We start from the raw sequence: 5,460 nt of genomic DNA, 5'->3' as shown, positions 1-5,460 counted from the left end.
CTTGCTGCCTGCTTGCTGTGGAAAGACTGCAGGAGCTGCTCATGATGATCATATGCTGAATGTGTTTACTGGAGTTCAAAACAGCTTGTCTCCCTTATGCCAATCCCGCCCTTTAAAATGATATTAATTAAGCAAACAGCTTTAATACTACAGGCAAATAGTATGTAATCAGTGATTACAGCAGCAGGCAAGGGTGTGATTTCACCAAGATTTGGTGAGATGGGGCAGAGGATGACTTGGTCTGCATGACTGGAGGCTCCAACTGTCCTGCCCTGCTCCTTCCCCCTGTGCTCCCAGGTCCTGTTAGTGTCCTCATGCCTTGTACCAGTGTCACCAGACAGATATCTGGGCTGCAGAGAAAATCAGTTTCCCTCTGTAATGACCCACTGGGGAAGAAGATGAATTTCCCTAACACTGTTTTGGGAGCAAAGGAAGGTTTTCCCAGTCTGCAACCTGGATGGAAGGCAACCTGCACTACGACACAAATGTCACGGTCAGCCCAGGCACCAGGGTTGGACAGTGAGGAGGTGGCTGGGGACAGGACAGCACCCAGACACTGATTGCACAGAGCTTACCTGGCTGAACAGTGTTTACCAGAATGAGATAGAAACCAAACTAATAGATTGTCCCAGCTCATGTCCCCACACTCCCACTTGGTATGTTTGCTTCTTTCCCTTCTGTCTTTACTCCTGCCTTCCCACGTGAAAACAGTAAAGTAATGTTTATCTGCTTTGCAGTCCTTTATAATGCCTTATAAAAACACAACCCAGACTTCTGGGCCAAAACCCCATTTTACAGCTGTAGAAAATGTAGCTCAGAAAGGTAGGGTGACTCAGCCTAGATTTGTAGTCAGCCCACATCAGAATGTTTTTTGGGATGCATTTTCTTTGGCTCTCAAAATAAACCTTGCTCCGCTGGCACCAGAACTTTCTATGGAGCCCCAGCTAACCGCTGTACTGAACTTTCTATCTTTATTCCCTTCAACATGTATTTATTCTTTGTTCTTCAGTGTGCTGGACGTTGCAGGATGTAAAGCAGAGCATATAGCATTGTTCGCTTCAGCTTTGTGCTGGTGAAAGAACAAGCACAAAGGAAAGAGAGGAGAAAAGGGGGCACTTTCTTATATAAAAGGCCCTGAAATCCCATATGGAAAAAGTCTATGCAAGTGAATAAATGTGATTCTAAAAGCCTATTGAATTTGAGAGAGAATGATCTCCTTCCCACATGGTTTTCAAACAGCATAGAGACTGATGTAGCGTTTGAGCACCTAGAGAAAAGAGATCAGTCTCTTTTCAATTCTATGGATTTATCCATATAAGACTATTGCTTTCATTTCCACTAAGTACCTTATGGAAAAGGCCTAGGGAAAAGGATGAAAAGATAACTGGGAAAACAAAATTGGTTGGTTTGTTTTGGATTTTGAAGCAGTTGCAGACTAGCAAGCATTGCTATTGCTTTCTTTTCCTGATTTGCAGTGGTATTACATTTGTTTATTTTGTTTATAGGCTTTTCTGTGGCAATTGTCATTACAGCATCAAGCAGGGAGTTTTTTAAAAAGTGTGAATGCTTGCCTAGATGTCTTTCTAAGATGTGTGCCTTGCCTGAATATTTATCTTCACTATACATGCAGGAAGCTGTGCTCAGAGAAAGGCAAAGTGAGACTTCATGATCATTTATCTTGTTGGATGAGAAAGCAGTAGCAAGTGAAACAGTGGTAAGTACGGTATCATCCAAAGCCTCTCAGGAGAGGAGAAGGCTATAGAATGCAGGAGGGCCTTTTCTGTGGAATGGCTGCAGAGGCTCAGTTGGTCTGCCAGGAAGGGCACAGCTGTGCCAGATGTGCAGCAACACAAGTGCAATGAAATCCAGCGCAGCCCTCAGGTAGGCTGATTTCCTACACTGCATTCAGCAGAAATGTTCCCCAGCTCTCCTGCACATATGCGCATTTGCGTAGGTACATTACATAAAGGCCATGCTTACCCTGGAAGCCCAGAGGGAACATTAAATGACTGTGTGCACTGCTGATGACGGACAGTGGAGTGCCCAAAGGCAGCTTTTCTGTGGTAAATTTCTGTCAGATTTTATATGCTACAACATCTGGGCAAAAAATTGGAGCTAACAATCAAATGGGACAGCTTGGCTATGAGCAGTCACTTCAATATCTTGACCCTGATCATCCCCCTTTCCTTCAGACAGTACCAAGCTTGGCCTGCTCACTGAGGGACTGCTCACTGCAGCTGTCCCCAAGCTGTGTGCTCTAGCTGGACACCAGAAACAGTTCCCTAACTGCCCTGAACAAAGTGTATGCAGGAGCACTTGGAAATGCTGCTTAAAACTGTCTCTTCTTTAGAGTACCATCCTCTCAACTACCCGTGCTGCTATCTCCATCTGAGTGAGAAGTCCCTTTGCTGCTGGTGGTGGATACACAGTTCCATCCCTCAGGGAAGCCCTTTGTGCTTGGTGGCAGGCAGATAGACCCAGAGCAGCCAGCTCACTCCTGGGAGATCATCTAGGCCAGGAAAAGTCATGTAGGTGGGTAGCAGCAAGAAGAAAGACTGGTCTCTCTGCTCCTGCCTTTCCCCTGGCCCACTCACAGAGGCCTTTCATCTCCACAAGCTTTTGCTTGTCCAGCCATAAAATGGGGGAAGCCATCACTCTTACCTTGCAGCAGGGTTGAGAGGCTTTGTTTGTTCATACTCATAACGAATAAATGGCAAGCACTGTGTTTTCATTAATTACTGTTGGTCTGCTCACTGTGTGATGGGGAAGGATGGCTGTGGATAATGGAGTCAAACCCTGACAGGTAACAAGAGCCACATCCATCACAGAAGCTACTCCCATGTATGTCATGGCATGGCAGCCTGCACTCATCACAAAATGTGACTCAAAATAGAACAGCACGCTGCATCGTTTGCAGCTTCTTGTCCTTCAGATGGCTTTTTTTCCTATGCTCATACACTGTTTGCAGAGGGCCCTGGATTTAATCAGTGGTTTCCCCAACAGTCATGACACAGAGAAGGGATGCTAATAATACTGTAAAACTGAGTTAGAGCATGTCTGCAGTTCTTGCCCTGTATTTCACTGAATTTCAGCTCCCAGAGCTGGCAGGACTTTCCTGCTCCTATATGTGCAAGGAAGGAGAGCACAGTGCTGCAGCCTTGCCCCTGCAGGACCCTCCCTCCTGGAAGTGCCCAGACTGAGACCAGGGCTCATCATTCACTTTGAGTGCACAGTGTACCTGAACTTGAGGGATTCAGTGCTCTTTTGTAATTAATGGTACATTTTTAGGGCTACTAATTGTCTCAGCTTGACCATTGTGGTTATTAAAGAGAAAATCCAAGTGAAATCTTCGGAGCTCTCTCCTACAGCAAGTTTCCTGTTCACAGCAGCAAGCTACAGGGCACATCCTGACAACAGTCTAATATTAGCAGATTGCTTTCTCATTTTACAGACATCTGTACCTCAAAAATTACTCTAGCATTTAAGTTATTCTTTCTGAAACCTATCAACAGAGCCTCTTTGCAGCATAAACATCCACTTTGTTCTTTAGGATCTTTCAGACAGTTTGAGTTTCTCTCCCTACCTCTGCCGATACTTTGCTCTCAGCTTGCAAAAGCAGGGGTTTCATTGTGAATATGCGCATTATTGTCTCACCCTTGGTAACCTCCAAAGGATGTCTGCATGTCTCATCATACAACCTGACACAATATCCTTCCCAGATGGTCCAGATACAGCCTGGTTTCATTAACATGTTTCTTGCTGCTGCCAGAGCCCAATAGAGTTGTAGAAATTGTGCCTAGGGAATGCAAGAGGCTGTAATGAGATTTTTCTGTGTGTTTCTTAATGGCATTGAAGAGCTTAATGTATCATCTCTCAGAGAACTGCTCTCCCCCAGGCCGCTGCTGGTGATCATGTTCTGTCTGGCTCCCACATCAACCACAGCACATCTTGATTTCCGCTTAAATCAGTTTCCTACCATTTTAACCCCAGCAGCCTTTGAAATCATGAGGCCACTGTAACAATAGGCAGAATTTATACAGTGATTTTCATCTTCACAGCAATTTTCAAACAATAATGAATCAATCATTAATGCTCCTCTATGTAGGACATGACAAAAACCTGTGAGGCTGATTTTACAGACTGGAAATCTGAGGCTCAGAAAACCTGAGGGCCTTGCTGAAAGCCAGGAGAAAAAACATGGTCTAAACAGCAAAAAGAACAGATGAGTTTTCAGTGTTCTATACTGAATTTTTACTTCCATCTCATGTTAACCTATGAGGCAGCTCATTCTCCTCATAGGGGTGCCCTGTATTGCACCACTAACAGCAGATCCAGGACATTCACTGTCGCCTTACTGTGTCAGTGGTGCTCATTGATGTAGCATGCTCTTCCAGTGGAAAGGAAATTAATTATTGGAAGTTGCAGGGCACGTGATGAACCAGTGCCTGGCAATGTTGAATGCCATGGCTGAGTTGAGGATGTACTCAAGGCTATCCACAGGAAAAAGCCTTCATGTTGAAAATGATTCGTAAAGTTTCAGGAACATTCCCTCATTGTTATGCTATACTGTATATGCTACTGACCAGTTTCCCCATTCAGACTAATTCCCCTGACCATTCCCCTGTTCAGACTAATATTAGCAGGTAGCTTTCTCATTTTACAGACAGGGGTACATGTGCACCTTAGAAATTGCTCTAGGGTTTATCCTTCCCAAAACCTATCAACAGAATGAGTCTTTGTGGCATAACCACACATTTTGTTCTTTAGGATTAAAGACAGATTGGGAATGAGTTACATTGTGCATTACTGAGCTGAATCTGCTCTGGTAGGTCTGAAGGTTTGGTTGAGGTAGTAAAGTGATATTACAAGAAATCAGACAGATAAACTGTGGCTACCAAACGTGAAGGATGGATGGATGTTCTTAAAGGTAAATATGGCTTAAAGTCTAGGAACACGTCCCATTGACTGTAATCCCTGATCTGTCACCAGTATGATCTATTAGCTCGGATAAACTGTTACTATGCTCTGCTGGAATAAACTGAAAAATAAGTTTGTCTTTCTAGAGTTCATGTACAGGCTATGAAATGAAAACAATACGTGTTTTTAAAAGTGTTCTTACCATCTAAAATGAAGAGCAGACAATAAGAAAAAAAAAATCAGCTCTCAGGTCAGTCATTAAGAATCTTTACCAAAGCGAGAGCATAAGCCCAACGAACCCCAGCAGGCGGGGGTTTGTAACACAACTTCTGCCTTTAACTTGCACTTGGAAGTAAAAGGACCCATTTTAACAAATTCTGCAGCCTCTCCCTGCTCCTTAAGTATTTTCTCAATATTCCAAAATAATGGATGTCAGGAAGAGTTGACAATGTTCAGAAACTGCAGGTGCATCTTCCATTCTGGCACAAGTGCAAATGGTCTGTGAAGGGCTCTCTACAAGGTTTTTCCTGAACAGATGTGACC

This window comes from Lagopus muta, chromosome 6, assembly GCF_023343835.1.
Source record: "Lagopus muta isolate bLagMut1 chromosome 6, bLagMut1 primary, whole genome shotgun sequence".
Lineage (NCBI taxonomy): Eukaryota > Metazoa > Chordata > Aves > Galliformes > Phasianidae > Lagopus > Lagopus muta.
This window is presented reverse-complemented; position numbering follows the sequence as displayed.